The sequence below is a fragment of the Myodes glareolus genome, chromosome 20 (assembly GCF_982192425.1).
Source record: "Myodes glareolus chromosome 20, mMyoGla1.1, whole genome shotgun sequence".
In the NCBI taxonomy this organism is placed as follows: Eukaryota; Metazoa; Chordata; class Mammalia; order Rodentia; family Cricetidae; genus Myodes; species Myodes glareolus.
Genome location: NC_142045.1, coordinates 23,070,417 through 23,085,788, shown reverse-complemented (window position 1 = coordinate 23,085,788; position 15,372 = coordinate 23,070,417). Strand labels below are relative to the sequence as shown.

At 39.4% G+C, this 15,372-nt stretch overlaps 1 protein-coding gene across 3 annotated transcripts in view; it reads left to right on the top strand.

The window, feature by feature from the left end:
• The window catches only part of Mme (membrane metalloendopeptidase), a 132,245-nt gene that overhangs the window by 38,642 nt on the left and 78,231 nt on the right, over window positions 1-15,372 (top strand). The window contains exon 1 of one of the 3 annotated variants that reach the window (XM_087899472.1): window positions 12,833-12,964. The exons of 1 other annotated variant lie outside the window; for it this stretch is intronic. The gene's annotated coding sequence lies outside the window, so the exon portion shown is untranslated. Of the gene's footprint in view, window positions 1-12,832; window positions 12,965-13,438; window positions 13,634-15,372 lie in introns of those variants that run through there. One more of the 3 variants, XM_087899471.1, reaches the window with a different exon arrangement.

Genomic DNA, 15,372 nt, shown 5'->3' with positions numbered 1-15,372 from the left:
ACTCCAGCATTCCCAAAAAGTCCTGTTTCACTTTCTTACTTGTACTGATTGCACTCTTTGGGATGAACAGGGGCAAGACCTCCAAAGTGTCTGCATCCAAAGGGTCCACTGAGAGTAAATGAGATGCACATGGGCCTTGGTATGCAGTGATGGGATACCGAGGCTCGAGATCAGCCTTCCTGCTAAGCTAGAATTGGTTCCAGGTTTGTAATTGCCCAGTGTCTACAGAAATGTGCTAAGATACTGACTTCCACCCGCTTCCCTATGCATTGCCAGTGAAGGAACTGGAAAACGTGGTCCCACTGAGACCTGGAACCATCCTAGGGACATGAGACAATGTGTCACCGAACAACCAGCAGAGCTGAGTCCTCCTCATGTGAGGGAAAGTGCAGCCTGTCCTGGGAGGGACTTTCCTGCCTGGTAATGCCAGAGCACATGAAAAGTTTAGCCAGAGAACAGGCACCAGAAAGCACGTGTTTTGAAATGTAATTTTTAGTCGCCTGGCTACAATCAACTTGAAAATTGCTCAGTGAGTGACTGTTTTTAAAATAGCCGTTCGGTGACAATTGTTTTTGTCCTTGCACAGTACGTGAGTCTGTAATGCTATCCAGCCTGATTTCTCCCCTCATCTGGTTAATCATTACATCTGGTGGGTAAGGAACACCTAGCTGTTTGCTGAGATTATCAAAACAAACCTCCCATTGTCGTTCTGTCAGACTACAGAAACACAATGTCGCCCACTCTACATCAGATATCTTAGCCACACCTCCCCGCCAATTCCCTGTTTCAGCAAAGTGGCAGAACTCACCGCATGCTTACCACATGAGGTGTTAAACCAAATTCTCTTTGCCTTCTACTTAAATACATAAAATAAATAAATAAATCACCAAGTCCTCCCTCAGAAATATTTCTACAGCTTGCCTGACATCTTTTATTTATGTTTTAAAAAACTCCTTCATAAGCCATACTATACTAGCTTTCTAGCCTATCTCCGTGTTTTCCTGCTTCTGTCCACTGTGTCAGTCCTCACCATAGGCAGTTAGATGAGTGTCTCTGATTTATCTGCTGCTGTGCACAAGATTTCACTGTGACTCTCAATTGCATGCAATAAAATGCAAGCACTTGCTTCATACCCTCACTTCCTCATTGTGCTGAACTGTACCCTTCTCTCAAGAAACGGTTCCCATCTTCTTCCTTATGGCGCCCTTCACATTCCAGCAATACCTTCCTCGAGGAGGTTACCCGAAGGCATCAGGCCTTTCTAGTGTGTTCTCCACGAGATTCAAAACATGGAAAGTTCAGTGTTTTCTGTTGGAGAGATCTGGCAGAGCCTGCCTGTTCTCAGGTCAAAGAAATGTGTTCTTAGTGTGTGTGGGGGGGGGGCTGGGGGGGCTCAGTCGGTAGCACTCTAGCCTAGCATTAAGGGGCCTCTGTTTGAAACTCGGCATCATATAAACGGGGCAGGCTATGCAATCCTGACATCTCAATACTTTGGAGGTAGAGGAGGGTCAGAACTTCAAGGTCATCATCAGTTAGTATTCAGTCAGTTTGAGACCATCCTGGGGTACATAAAACCCTATCTCAGAAAGCATGTTTCATATGATGAAACTTCCTTATGAGATATTAACCTAGTATATATTTTAAATGGATTTGTCATAGCTCTCAGTTAGAAAGTTACCATTTTCTATTGTTTATGCCTGTTTGCCCTTCTGTTACCCTGGGAACTATGGCATTTTTTGATTGCACAGTTATTATATCTTCCTTTGCAATTATATCATTAACATAGACTTCACTTATGTTTTCACTCAGCACCAATTTTCTCAGAATTTTTCACGTATCAATATGTTTAGCTACCGCTGGTATTTTATATTCTATGTAGTATTCTATTTTAGGTAGGTATATATACAATATTTTGTCACTACTACCATAAATAAAAACTTGTATTCACTTGTTAAAAATTTACTACAAACACTGTTGCTATGAACTCTTGAATTTATTTCCCCAGAGCTTGTGTGTATCTTAAGGTAAAATGTTGGACTCATCAATCACATGCTTTCTAGATAATGTAAATGTTCCCCGACATGGTTTGCTAAAGGGTAACTTTGATTATTTGATCATGGTTCTGGTCCTGGGGATTGAACCTCAGACCCTCTCCTCCTAAACAGGGGCCCTACCACTGAGCCCCAGTCCCAGGTCTTACGTTTATTTCTAATACTGCCAGCACTTTTTATGAATATAAAGTTTTGAAAGCTGGAGATGGCTTAGCTGTTACAAACACTGTTTGCTCTTCCAGAGGTCTGGGTTTGATTTCCACCACATACAATACAGCTAGCAACTGTCTGGAATTGGAGGTCCAGAAGATCTCATACCTTCTTATGGCTTCTTCAGGTATCACCTGCAGATAATGTACAGATATACAGGCAGACAAAACATGGAAAATAATAAATAATTCATATATACACACACACATATATATATATCACATATGTTTATGGCATTAGACTCAGTAATTTGTGTAGAACTAAATCTTTTCTTTTTAATGATGTAGAATGTAACAATTCTTTTCTACTAAAAGGTCAGAGATTATTTGAGAAAGTTCAAATATTGATTTTCAAGAAAGAATTTATTAAAAAAAATTGCCGAATTGTCAGAAACAATAAGCCTCATTTTCTTGACAACAAGTTGCTATCTAGCGTCAATTCTGCTATATATATGACATACTTGGGTTCATTAAACAGTACTCCCAAGTGAAAACCTCAGAGAGAGCTTCCAAAGTGAATGCCCCTTCTGATCTCCTGTGTCTTCCTGTCTCTGAATCCACAGTGTTTTCCGTGATCAGCCATGAAAACCAGAAGTCCTTTCTTTCCAGCCCATTCTGGAAAGGCCTTGCCCCACGTCATGGAGTGGGGAGGAACACAGAAACTGCTGGCCAGAGAATCTGCACAGACAGGCCAGCTAGTTTTCTGCTCTCGGTCTGTCATTACATAGTGACTTTTATGTTCGATCGTTTTCCTCAAAACCCCCTATGTTTTGCAAAATCCAAGCATAAAAATACGGTAGTCATGTGGCTGAGATGGCTCAGCCAGTAAGGACGCTTGCTGCCAAGCCTGAACAGTTGAGTTCAGACCTCAGGACCCACATAGTCTAAGGAGAAAACTGACACCCACAAGTTGCCTACTGACAACAATATACCCACTTTGTGTATACACACACACACACACATACACACCCCAAAACAATAAATTTTGAAAAAGAACAGGTCACCTTGAGTCTTTGCATTTCTGTACATTCTCAAGCATCCCATGTGTTGTTGACTGCTACAGTCTACTTCTGTTGTGGGGTGTCTGCCATGACCCCTTTGAATGGGCATGAAGGAACAACAGGATTTCTTGTAGTGTCTGTCTATTATTTGAATCCTTATTATGTTTATTAATCCATTCATTTTCCATGAACCAATAAACTATTGCTAATTAGTAAATTACATAATTACTGCTACTAATAATGTTCTACAATAAAACTTTACTGTCACATAAAGGTTTTCTAACCGTCTCGTTAGGATTACTCTGGCTATAATTTTCTCTTTGTTCTTCCAGCCTTTTCATAATCTTCCTGTTATATTTCTGAGACAATTTTATTGAGTATGTGACTGATACATAATTTAGTTTTTAGATCAATTTGATGAAAATTTGCATTTTTATTGCATTGAAGTCTTTCGTATTAAATATTCTGTTTCAACTGCCTGGCTTGTCTTCCAATTCCATGGTCATCAGTACCTTGCTCAGAAGACTTTCAGCTTGCCGGAAAGTATCCACACTTCTATTTATCTCACTACATATAAAGATATTTTTACGATTTTGCTGTTATTTAGCTTAGCTCCTCTTCTCCCTTCCTTCCTCCATCCTCTTTTTCCTTTCTCTGTTCTGAGGTACTATCTAGATCCTCTAGCAGGCTTCTTAATGTAAGCAATCATATTTCTAGAGATTTTAGAGTCATTTTTATATACTGAGGCATTTCACTAGTCTTTTTAGCGTCTACTCTTTTTTATTAGCATATAATACAAATAATTTTCATTATGGCAGTTTCCAAAAAAGTTTTTTATTTTTACTGTTTCTTTTATCTTTCCATCTTCTCTCCCTCCTGTTTTTCTTCTTACTCTTTGCACACACACCCCCAAATAAATACAAAGCGACTTATTCTTATAAATGCCCAGCCTTAGCTTGGCTTGTTTCTAGCCAGCTTTTCTAACTTAAATTAACCTGTTTCTCTTTAACTATGTTTTGCCTCTGGACTTTTTATCTTTCTTTATTCTGTTTCTTTCCTTCTTCCTCTGTGGCTGGCTGTGTGGCTGGGTGCCTGGCCCCCGGTTTCCTCTGCTTTCTCCTTTTCTCACTCTTCGCTCTTCTCTCTGCTCTCAAGCTTAGACTTCTCCTATTTTTTTCTCTCTGCCTGCCAGCTCTGCCTATCCTTCTTCTGCCCAGCTATTGTCCTTTCAGCTCTTTATTAGACCAATCAGCTGTCTTAGGCATGCAAAGTATCATAGTTTTGTACAGTTAAACAAATACAACTTAATCTGCATCATTAGACAAATATTTTACTGCAAACACTAATGTAACAAATCTTAAACTAATATTGCACAATCCCATCCCATCCTTGTCTCCATCCATACTCTATGCAGCCTCTTTTTCCCTTTCATATCACATGGCCTTTTTCTCCCCACTCACCTTCCTCAGCATCTTTTGTCCCCCCTCCTGTCTTCTCTCATAGCCTATATCCACTCAGACATCCCCTTGTTAAAATGGTCTGCACATGGTAGAGAACACCTGAATTTTGTCTTTCTGTGTCTAGGTCATTTCATACAATACTGCTAAAAACCATGCATTTCCCTGCAAATTTCATTTTTTCCTTTGTAGCTGAATAAAATTCTTTGTGTATATGTGTGACATTTTCATTATCTGTTGTTTTTGTTGATGAGCATTAAGGGTTTTTTTTTCTTCCATGCTGTTGTGAATCATGCAAATATAAACATAGCTATGCATGTATCTATGTGGTAAGATATACGTACAGGGATGGTAGAACTCGGTCATGTGGTAGCTCTATTGTCAAATTTTAGAGAACATAGTGGATTACTATTTTACAACTCTTTCAGAATGTTGTCATTTGTTTTGTTTATATTTTGTTTGTCTGTCTGTTTTTGTTGTTATTCTATTTTTGAGACAAGGCCTGACTATATAACCCTAGCTGGCCTGGAACTCACTATATAGATCAATCTTGCCTCGAACTCAAAGAGATCTTCTTACCTCTGCCTACCAAGTGCTGGGATGATCATTTATTTTCTTGGCTATAGCCATTCTGACTGGAAGAAAATGGAATCTCAAAGTTGTTTTCATATTCATCTTCCTCTTAGTAAAGGACTGCGAAAACTTTTAAAAGTGTCATTAGCCATTTGTGTTTCTTCTTCTGAGAACTGTCCATTTCACTAACATATTTATTGATTGGTAGTTTTCCTTTATAATATTTCATTTGTTTTCATTCTTTATATGTTATAGACAGGAACTTCTCTGGGGTATAACTGGCAAAGATATGCTCCTGTTCTGTAGGCTGTTTATTCACTCTGCCAATGAAATGGGTGGGGTGCTGTTTTGTCCTTCGGTGTACAGAAGCATTTTAATTTCATATAGCCCCATTTGTTAGCTCGTTGAACTGTCTTCTCTCCTGTTCAGAAAGTCTTGTTCATACCAATAACTTGAGTATATTCCCTATGTTTTCCTCTAGCACCTTCAACATTTCAGATTTTAAATGAAGAGTAAGATCTATCATCCATTTTGAACGGTTTCTGTGTAAAGTTGGAAATGATTTTATTATTCTGCCAAAACATTCAATTTTTACTAGTATCATTTATTGTACCGGCTTACCCCCAACCCAAGTGTATATTTTTTGGCAATATAGGTGGCCATAGCTATGCATACTTATTCCTAGGCCCTCTAGTCCATCCTATTGGTCTACATATCTATTTGCTTTGTGGCAGTACCGTGTTGTCCTGGTCACTCTAGTTCTGTAGTATCATTTGAGACCAGGAACTATGGTACTTCAGCAATGTTCTTTCTGCTTATAAGTACATTGGTTATTTTTGTCCTTTCGTATCTCCATATAAATTATTAGATTTCTCTCCCTGCCCACACCAGTCCTATGAAGAATGTCACTGGGATTTTGATAGAGATTGCCTCAAATGTTTAGCTATCCTTAGTTAATCTAGTCATTTTCTCAATATTAGTTCTGTCAGTCTAGGAGCATGGTAGTTCTCTTCATCACCTAGCATTATTTTTAATTCATATTTTCACTGTCTTAAATCATTCATTGTAATGGCCTCTTCCTTTCGTGGGTTTGTTTCTAAGTATTTTATTCTGGAAGTGTATAGTCCCTAAATTTTCCAAGCAAGTATACTATTGACATATGCCAAACTACTGATTTTTTAGATGCTTGCATAGCATTCTAAACTTTACTAAAAGTATTTATAAAATCTAAGACATTTCTGGTAAAGTTTGTAGGATAAGAGACCCTGTAGTATAGAATTCCATTTGAGAATAGGGAATACTTCTTCCTTTCCTATTTTTATCTCTTTCTCTTCTTTTATTTTCCCAGTTAGACATCAGGCATTATGTTGAATAAAAATGAGTAGGAAGGAGGTACCCTTTTTGCATTATAGATTTTGGATAAAATATTTTCAGTTTTCCCCATTTATTATAAGGGTTTATGTAGGTATGTTTTACATATATATTCTTTTATTATTTTGAGGTATGTTCTGTCCATTTGTAATTTCTCTAGAACCTTTATCATGAACTTTGTCAAATGCTTCTTCCTCATATACCAAGATGATCAATTTCTGTCCTTAAGGTCATTTATATATCAGATCACCTTTATTGGTTTATGTATGTTTGAATCCTTGGGTCTTGGGATGGAACCTATTATATCATAATACATGATCTTCTTACTTTGCTCTTGAGCTCTGTCTGCAAGTATTTTGTTGTCAATGTGTCTTTGTCTGGCTTTGTTATCAAGACAAGACTGGCTTCACAGGCTGAATTTGCTTATGCTATTTCTCTTCCTGTTTTATGGAAAAGATGGGAAGTGTTAGCATTTCCTCCTCCTTGAGCGATTGGTAGGGAGCACGTAGAAAAAGGAGCAGATGAAGAGGAAAACCCAAGGCAGACAAAGGCACATGAGCTGTGGAAGGGGTTATAAAGGTCATCGCTTTCCTAGTTTTAACAATGCTTGTTTGCTTTTGTCATTTTCTGTGACAGAGAAGCACATGGAAATGTAGTTGAGTTAAAAGTGGAAAATCCTAACTGAATCTCCATAGCTTCAAATGGTCACTCTAACCCCGTTGCTGCTCACTGAGATGTACGAAGTTTGAGTCTGGGAAGGGGCTGTGTAAATGCAACTACACAATGGTTTTTTCCAAGTCAGTTACAATAAAGTTATTTTTATAAAAAAAATTGTTTGATAGAATTCAGTAGTGACTCCATCTGGTCCTGGGTTTTTCTTTGTGGGAAAACTTTTAATTACTGCTTCAATCTCATTGCCCACTACAGGCCTATTTAAATTATTTATATCTTCTGGATTTAATTTAGGTAAGTCATATGTGTTCCGAAATTTATTCATTTGTCTTCTTCATACTACTCTCTAATGACCATCTGGATTTCACTGGAATCTGTTGTTACTTATGTATTTGGGTCTTCTCTTTATATTCCTGTCTTCGATTCTTAATATCTAATTTCCCAAGTTTATTTATTTACCATGCCATGCATTAAATGGAGAGTACTGATAAAACTAGGCTGATTTCTATCCCTGCTCCTCATCTTCTTTTCTAAGTTCTTAAGTTAAAGACACATTTCAACAAATTTCAGCCTTTCCCACTAAAGTCAAAGCAGCCAAGCTGCTAATGCTTTTAGAGATGCCTCAATTGGCATATATATTAAGATATAGTTGTTCTGGCTAGTTTTATGACAACTTAATGCTAGAGTCATCTGAGAAGAGAGAGTCTCAACTGAGAAAATGCTTCCATAAGATCAGGCTATAGGCAAGACTGTAGAAGGTTTTTTTATTTTTATTTTTTTGTTGTTGTTGTTTTTTTTTAAGATTTATTTATTATACACACAGTGTTCAGCCTCTACGTATGCCTGCAGGCCAGAAGAGGGCACCAGATCTCATTGTAGATGGTTGTGAGCCACCATGTGGTTGCTGGGATTTGAACTCAGGACCTCTGGAAGAGCAGTCAATGCTCTTAACCTCTGAGCCATCTCTTAGTGGTTGATGAGGGCAGGCCACATTAGCGGGTGGGGACCCCGGATAGTGGTCCTAGATTCTATAAGAAAGCAGGCTGAGGAAGTCATGAGGAGCAAGTCAGTAAGCAGCATCCATCCATGGCCTTGCATTAGCTCCTGCCTCCAGGTTCTGCCTTGCTTGAGTTCCTGTCCTGACTTCTTTCAATGATGGACTGTGATGTGGAAATGTAAGCCAAAGAAGCCCTTTCCTTTGGGGACTCTCTCACGCTATATAACAGCTTTGCCTCCTCCTCTGTGTCACCTTTTAAAGGACCTATCTAAAAATCTAATAAACGTCTCAAAATAAAAAAAAGAAACACGACCTTTCTAAGTCTACATGTAGTTTTAATTTATCTGTTTTTGGTCATTTAAAATCCAATAATATATTATGTATAATGGAAGTCTTAAAAACTCATCGAAGTATCATAGTGTACTGTAAACATATGATCGATAGTTATAAATATTCCATGGATACTTGAGGAAATGTTCTATAGATTTCCACAGGAGAGCTTCTTAATAGTGTTTTTCTTTTATAGATATTCTCTACATCACTACTGCTCTGTGAACCTGGTTCATCAAATATTGAGAAAAGTACATTGAAAATAACTATTACCATCACAATTTATTAATGTCTCTGTTCAGTTCTTATGTAATTGTAAAAAATACCTACTTAAAAGGTGTGCTTCTGGATATACCCTAGAACTGTACAATGCTGCTGAAATAGCTACCTTTGGCTAAGGATAAATTTTGGTTTATTTTTATCACATTAGAATATCCAAACCAACAATTCTTAGTTATACATACTTATCCATTCCTATCATTTGGCATTCAGTCATATTACAGCCTTATTTTAAAGTATCTCTTCTTTTAATTTATCTTGTTTTGTTTTTGAAATGGGCTCTCATTATACAATCCTGGCTAGTCTGGAATCATGTAGATCAGGTTAGCCTGGAGCTCATAGCGATCTGCTTGCCTCTGCCTCCAATGTACTGAGATTAAAAGTAAGAATCATAACTCCTCACAAGGCATATCTTTTTAAAATAAAGCCAGTTAAATTTATTTTAGTCGAGTCCTTGTCTTCCGACTGGAAATGCTTCCAATTACAGTCTCTGTAGTGGATGTGTTCAGATTATTTTTTACCACTTTTCAAGTGTTCTTCTCTAATACTCAATTTTTTCTCACTGTGTTCTTTTAGGTTGGCTTTTCTTTAATTTTACTTTTTCACTCTGCAAGACATAGCTTTATGCAGTCATTTTTACCCTTTTCATGCTACATTAATAATCTCTATGGATATAAATAACAGAGTCTAAAATTAGCATCATTCTCTTCCATTCCAACAACATAAGGACTTTAGAGTCCTGTGTTTCAAACACCATCCCTTTCCTGTCTCGCAGCTGTCCTTTTTGACAGCCATACTTTTTGTGGGTAACTTTAAAATGTTTAGACTGACTAACCTCTTTTCTTTTCTCAGCTTCATTCTTCCTTCTCATGAAACAGATCTTTCATCAGCTATTGTTTCGTTTCAAAACAAGCTCATTCTAAGCATTTCCCACAGGAAAAGTCAAGGGATGGCAATTCAGTCTTTAGTTCCAACAGTCCAGCCGAGAACAGTGTATTGCAAACTTAACTCAAGGTTGTTCAGTCCTGTACTCAGCCACCTACACTCTGATCTGGTCATAAAAAGTCTCTAAAAAATTTGTTGTAAACTACAGTTTTGAAGACAACCTACACTTTGGTAATCATTTGACAGGATTTACATTCTCTGGAAATGTTGAAGAAGTGCGGGACTCACAGTTTAATTCTGTGTCCAGTGGGGGTGAGGCAGGAAACAGAATGAGGATTTTGTTGGTAGTTCACCTTTATATGGAGGATACTTCTGTTCCTGTCCAGCTTTATATAGGAGTGCTTCTTGTGGGTTGTCACCTTGCTTCAGATGATGCTCTGGATGAGGTTCTGTATAAACCAAAGTCCATGCCATTTAGGTTTACCAAGCCCTTCCAGCCCTTACCTTTCTGAGTTTCTGGCTTCCCTTGTTCTTTTGGCTTCTAAAGCTTCCCTTCATGTTCTCGTTAGTTCAGTGGTGCAGTTAGAGCATCTTCAAGTATTTCTTATGAACCATTTATGCTACAGACAGGGATGTTTTCAAGATTTTATACTTCATGTTGCCAACTCTGATATACCACACTACTGATAATTTACAGAAGGCCTCAGGATCAATGCTTTGTTCCTGACTCTGATAATCCACCAAACTGGGGACCTTGGACATTTCAGCCTTTGGATTCTGTTTACTTGCTAGAAGCACCTGAGGGCTCCTTTTAGACCCTTAAAAGACAAATTATTTCAAATTTGCATAACCTCCTCTGGGAAAAGATCTAGCATTCTTAATAAAACCCTTAAGTTCCTAATGAATATTAAAAATATTATGACGCGTATTAAACAAGGTATTAACCCATACTGTTGCATGTAAACTGCAAGTCAAAGCCTAATAACTTCTGGGATTTTACTTTCCTTTGTCTTGTGTTCTACTAAATCCATTCTTTTTCTAGCAAAAAGTTCTTACCAATAGCTAATATTTCAAATGACTCCCCATAGAAATTTCTTTTTCTTGTAACAAGACTGAAATAAAACTATGTTATTATCCTTAACTAGTATGAAAAGTTTTCATTAATGACTCTTTAATTAAGAAAAAATCAATTGCCTTTCAATTTTTATTTCAAAGCTTATAGCTGTAATAAATAAGCATAATATAGTTCTACTGCCATTGAGACATTCTCCAAGGCTAAGGGTGTTGCTCAGTGGTTGTTCAAATACTTAGTAAGTTAAAGCCCCAGGTTCAAGCACGTTCCATAAGTGAGAGGTTTCCCTGAATCTTGTGGATATACAAGATAACCTTATAAGAGAATATTGTGTTTAAAACTTTAATGCAGATTGAAAAGCAGAATCTAACTAGAAATGTTCATCTAGGTTACAACCAAGCATATGAGCTTAAATTTCATTTCTAGTTGAAACACGATTTTTTGTAATATTCTAGCCAAACTTCCTTCTCTACTAAAATTCATTACTATGCTAATCAGAAATGCATTAAACTTTTAATGCTCATGGATCCATATGAAGAAATGGAGAACTAGTATACTTATTCACTCTCTTTACATATATATATATATATATATACAAATAGATATATAGAGATAGATGATATATATATATATATATTTATATACACACTTTAAATATGTGTATACACATATTTCCCAACTTGTTTTAATTAAATGTTATGTAAAATTTAGATGTTTTGATAATTGAACTGAAATATAATAAAAGCTAAGCACGAGGGTGTTAGAAAAAATCTAGATTTCTTCCCGCGTAACTTTGAATAAGTCTCACTTCTATGCATTGATCCTCTGCAAAGCTAAACAATACATGTCAAGATGTCCTGGGTTCAAATTTCATTTGAGATACTTCCCAGAGTGTTAGCCAAGCTGCTGATGCTTATCTCTAAGGAATCACACATCAGGATTAAGTAGTGTAACACCCTCAGACAAGACTTCTGTTTAAAGGCCATGCATTGAACTTACCCACATCAATTAATTACTGAAAGACCGGTTCACTTTTTCCTTGAGATTCCTTTTTATGGTATTCCACTTACTATTTCATTATCATGTTCTTAATTTTAGCATAAAGTTGGTTAGGGAAAAAGGAGTTAAGACATTTTGAAGTTAAAAGATCATTTTATGTTCAGAAAAACCCACTTGTGTTTTGGTATGATCACACCTACAGTGCGTGAGTGTTGTTTAAAACTTGTGATTCCAAGGGGAATCAGTCTTCCAACTAATATATATGTACTTGGCGTTGAATAACTAGATTGAAATCCTGGAAAAAAGGAGAGAGAGGGAGAGGGACAAGGAGAGGGAGAGAGAGAGAGAGAGAGAAGTTTAGCCTCTCTGAGCTCTTTGATTATAATAGCTACTACATAGACAGTTTCCATAAATACTTGTTTCTGCGCTAAGTCAGTCTTTCTTTGATAAATACACTTCAAAAGGACCTCAACGTCTTAAGTAAAAGAGAAGCACACAGAAAGACAATAAAGAGACACAAATACACACACACACACACACACACACACACACAGAGAGAGAGAGAGAGAGAGAGAGAGAGAGAGAGAGAGAGAGAGAGAAGGAATAGAGAAAATAAGACAATGAAAAGGAAAAAAGGAATGAAGAAAGCAGAGAGAAAGAAGAAGGGAAGCATGGAAAGAGCAAGAGAGTGTGAGAGAGAAGCATTATAGTCTTGGTCGGTTAGAGAATGAGAGCCTGCAATCAGCACTACAGAATCCCAGAGAGACAGAGTATTGTTGTCTTGAAAGCCACAAAGCTAAACAATTCCAAGAATGCCTGGCAAAGACCTTTTGGGAAGGGCAAGGTGGGGGACTGACTGGGAGGGGGAGCCCCCTCCGCTCTTTTACTCGGTGTGATAGGATTTGGGAGACCTGGCGGAAACCTTCAGGTCACCCAAGGAACTGCTCTCGCGGCTGGTCCTGTGTGGCGAGGCGGGGGGTGAGCGCGAGGCGCGCGGGGCGCGGAGATGTGTAAGTGGCGAAGCTGGACTGAGTGCAGGCGAAAGCTGCAGAGCGGCCACGGTGAGGGGTGAGTCTCGGGGTGAGGGTCCAAGGGATGCGGGCTTCCCGGTGCCCTCCCGCCCCGAACCCTAGCGGGGCCTGGAACCTCCCGTGACTCTGGCCTCCGCTCCTCTGAGCGCGCGGCGCTCGGGCGCACCCTGGGGACGCACCGAGCGGTGGGTGCTCTCCCGGGCTGGGGGCCAGTCTGCCCGCCGCCGCCCCGGCCGGCGCGCTCATTGGTCGGGATGTGTCTGCTCAGCAGCCTCCAACTTCTCCCCAATCCCACTGGTGAGTCACCGGGGAGCGAGCGACCGGGCACCGGGGTCCCCGCGGTGTCGGCTGCCGGTGGGACGGGCAACAGGAGGACGGAGCGGGCGGGGGCCGGGACGCGCGGAGCAGGCACAGAGGCCGAGGTCCCGCGCGGAGCCGCCGCGGGCGGAGGAGGCGTGTCCTGGGCGGGAGCCGCCACTGGGACCTGAGAATGTGGGGAGGGGAAGGGACCGAGAGGGTGACCTGGAGGAGGGCCCTGCGAGTGATGTCAGGTCACCTCCAGGTTCATTTTCATAGCTCCCTGCAGCCTCCGCCTGGGAGTTATGTTTGGTGACTGAGAGCAGCGCTACCAAATTGCACCGGGGTTGATTTGGGGGCTGGGAATTGGCCATTCCGCTGTACAGACACTGATTTTTTTAAAAGCAAGGTTTGTTTTCGTTTTAGTTTCTATCGGATTCTCTCCTCAATTAACTCACTTTTCTAGTTTTTAATTTTCTTTACCGAAATGTCTTTTCACGATCCCATCTCTTCATCGTGCTTTGAACCTTGGCTTCCTATTATATAATTCATGCTTAAATCTCCCGGAGGGTTGGCTGGCGCGGGGTTGGGGGTGTGGGGGGGTATTCTTTCGTAGATAGAAGTTTTTAAAGACCCTTACGTTTCCCGATCTATTTATAGTCTTTAAAAATAAGAGTAACTGTAACCGGGTATTCCTCTGAGCCTCTCGGCCAAGTCTATTCCTTGTCCATAAGTGGTTCACATGTATTTTATTAAACTGAAAACTAGTAACTGACTTGCAGCGTCAGCGTTGGGAAGCTGCTGTTGGCGGTAGATGGGCCATGAGGGAATGTAGTTACACTCCCTTGGATTTTTTTTTTTTCGTTCGTTCAAGCTCTCAAAATGTTTGGCTGTAATTTGGACTCGATGTTGTGTGTCTTCGGTTGTGTGACTACACTGTACAGAAGAGCATTGTCGATGGGACTTTTCATAACTCTCTTTGAGGCTAGGGAAACACCTACTAGTTAATTTTTTAGGGAATACGCTTTCTTCTGAGTACTCCTTTCTTCTCCAGCTTCCACAGGCACAATCTAAATATGAAACCGGGTTCTTCTTACTCTGCCTCAGTCTCCATTAATGCAGACTGTAATTCCAAATCACCACCGCAGGGACTTACAAGCATAAGTATTGTAATGGTATCATAATGTGCCCTGAAGATAAAGACTGCTTGGCTCCACCTTTCTCTTTAGGTCAGCTATGTTTCATGATTTGATGGTCTGCTGATGCTTTGAAATGCATCTCATACTCAAGCAAAAATAATGTTGTATTCTTTCGCTGATACTGCGACGCTGAAATTTATGGGTCTTCTGTTGAGTCCAAACTCCAGATTCTGTTCTGTTACTGTCTGTGTTGGTACTTGCTTTTTTTCTTTAAGTGCTTTAATGTAATTTTAGTTCCGGTGAAATATTTTAGGAACCTAAGTATGCTTTTGCATTTTTTATTGAAACCCTTGACTTTGTACTGTGTTTTGTGTCCTGGTCTCCTTTCTCCCTATCACCTTTTCTTTTAAAGGTGTTTGGGTGTGGTTAGGTTGGCTCTTTAGATAGCTGAAGATTTGTGATGTGTTCCACCTTGAGGTATTCTGGCCCAGATTTTCTTTAAAAAGGATAATGAATCATCAAGAATTAACTGGTAATGAATGACAAAGTTAGTTAGGAGGTTCAAGTTGCACCATTTCTGCTTTTGACCAATGTGAAAAGTACTACTAAGAGACAAAAAGGACTACTCTGAAGAATTTGCAAAATATTGACATCAACCTCTCTGGTTGATGAAGAAAGAGATTTGATTTAATGGTGGTTTTTCCCTTGATGCAGGTAAAAGAACTAAATGGCTTGTTTACATGGCACTATTAACTTCCCAGTAACTATCCCTGCAACCGTAAGTCCCTATCTCTAAAGGACACAGCTACCTTTCCCTCCTGCTCAGTGTGATATTAAGGGACCCAGGGAACAGTAACCCAGAACTGAGAAAAAAAAAAAAAAATGCCCGCCTACTTGTTTTCCCGAACCAGGAAGCTTGGTGGCGCCAGAGAGCACGTTGACTGTAACCGAGTGCCTGCAGGACTCTGAACTGAGTTTACAGACTCCCTGGTGCTGGCTGAGGCTTCTA